Source organism: Etheostoma cragini, chromosome 24, assembly GCF_013103735.1.
Source record: "Etheostoma cragini isolate CJK2018 chromosome 24, CSU_Ecrag_1.0, whole genome shotgun sequence".
Classification (NCBI taxonomy): Eukaryota; Metazoa; Chordata; class Actinopteri; order Perciformes; family Percidae; genus Etheostoma; species Etheostoma cragini.
The window spans coordinates 11,613,187-11,615,534 of NC_048430.1; the positions used below are offsets into that span (position 1 = coordinate 11,613,187).

Consider the following 2,348-nt stretch of genomic DNA (forward strand, 5'->3'; position numbering starts at 1 on the left):
GCATGCCTTTCCTAGTCAGTATAGGTCTTCAAATAAAGAGAACCTGTGATTTCTATCTTTATTTTTATTATTATTATTATTATTTTTTTTTTCTCTCTACAAATGCACAACAGATTTACTAAACAGCTTGTGCAACGCTATTCTGTCTTTACAGTTGCCAAGAAATTTGACATTCCCACCTTGGACTTGAAGGTCTATGATGAATCCCAGACTGAAGTTGACGAGGAGGTGTTTGAGTTTCTTCTAATGAAACAAGACCTTGGTGTGCTGGAAATTTGTTTGCCTCAAAGCTCAAATCTTGATGGTGAGTTGATTTTTGGCTTAGAGCCTCATATATATCCACCCAGTCCTGCCTAGCCTGAAAATGGGGGACAAGCAGATGAATCTGCTAAATTGTTTCCTATTTTAAAGTTCTTTTGTTTTCTTTGCTAACCTGTTTCATTCTTTGTTTAACATTAATGGGTGTAATGTAATCTAATGTGAAATATTTGCATATTTTTCTTGAATCTTGAGGATCTTGAATGAGTATTACCTGGACAAAACTTTAACAGATAGCAGAAGACGCGATATGGTCAAGATATTGGTTGCTCATATGACAAGTGAACATGGGTATGTTGTCATATACCTACACACCAAAACATATAAAGATTTAAAGGGCATTACACCACTTGTCTTTTTGCAGAAGGTGTCATTACATATATTACATTATAAGTGTAAAGTGTGCGTGTGTGTGTCTATAGGACCAGTCCTTCGAGGCATATTAAAGAGGATTATGCAAAGGGAATCACTACCTTGTTTCCATACCTGGCTGATCCTAGGAGCAAGTTTGGCTATGTAAGTACTTTTAAACTAAGTCTATCCTATTTACTCCCTACTTCTTTGTGTACTCTTAAACGTTAAATTTTTGCCCAGAATGTAAACAGTGTTTAAATTGTTTAATTATAAGGTGACGTTTTTAACACAAGATCTGTTAACTTTTCTGTATGCCCATTATCTCTAAGTTTAACTATGGTGGTATCAAAGCCCAGTTGAGTACAGCGCTGCAAGATTCAGACCTGTTGGCCTCGATAGAGCAATTCTTCACGTCATGTGTAGTTTTTCTGTGGAAAACAATGGAATAACTCTCTTTACTTTAGGAGCATTTTTACAATGCAGAAGATGGGAGTGGGTATCTGGCATGGAGACTGAAATTTGTTCACAAGGAATCATCAGAGGGACAAAAGAAGACTCCACGTCAGTCACTGACAGGTATATATTATTTTTGATTTAAGTTAGACTTTTACAGGGTTCCCATGGGTCCTTGAAATCCTTTTTTTTTATAATTTAGAGTTTTAGGGCGTAAAATCAATGAGCGTTTTTGAAAATGGAAATAAAGTCATATGGTTAGTGGACATGGCAATAGGGATCCACCGATCCTACTCTTTCAGTACCGATGCCTGGGCTTTGTATCTGTTGATTACCGATATCGTTGTTGAATTAATAATAAACTGTATACCTTCCACCTTATACTTTTCTTCCACCGTGTGGAAGAGACTAAAGTCACCAGACTTTCCTAACTAAGACAAAAACGTAAATGTACGTATTGAATTCTTATTTATTTGTACACTCAACCTTTCCATCATACAACACACGTGCGACCTAGGGGGGAAAACAAACAAAACTGGTTCGGCCAGTCGATCTGTTCATTGTTCCGATATCCGATCTTAATATCGGATTGTTGCACTCCTACATGGCAATAGTGGTTTACTTCATCAGAGCTTTTTCAGACCCCATCAGAAAGCTCCCCTTTTCTTCTTTTCTTCAATACTGTGGGAAATGTAATGTTACGTTAGCTTGTATAACCTTTCCACTACTGTTGCAGGTGGTCCAATAGCTGATAGAGAGCCCTACAGAGAGGAAAACTGGCTAACCACAGAAAGCCTGTGCTGTGAGGCCATTGCACTGATGAAGCATACAGCTGATGAAGCAATTGTCAAGGAGAAGATGAAGCGGACATTCAGCTATCGTCAAAAGATGGTTCATGACCCAATTAAGGCCTCTGAAATATTCACAGCTTTTCCAAGATTCCTAGACATAGCAGGAATGGTAGGTGGACCTTTAACTGTCTTTCCCTGTAACTGTCATGATAATAGTACCACACCACAAAGTCTACTGTTGTGTCTTGACTCATTTCATCTTGTCTGCAGATTGAGCAGGATTTTAATCTTATGTTTGGAGGTGCCACCTCTGCAAAGTTCCTGGAGAAGTGGCCCACTGTCTACAAGCAGGAAGTCCTTGAACAAAGCCGTGGCCTCACACAGACAGGGGAACTTCAAGACCTGGTTCAAAATGCTGAGTCCACAACAGAA

At 38.7% G+C, this 2,348-nt stretch overlaps 1 protein-coding gene across 1 annotated transcript in view; it reads right to left on the reverse strand.

Moving 5' to 3' along the window:
• The window catches only part of LOC117939460 (aryl hydrocarbon receptor-like), a 64,642-nt gene that overhangs the window by 47,222 nt on the left and 15,072 nt on the right, over positions 1-2,348 (reverse strand). The gene's annotated exons all lie outside the window — the stretch shown is intronic.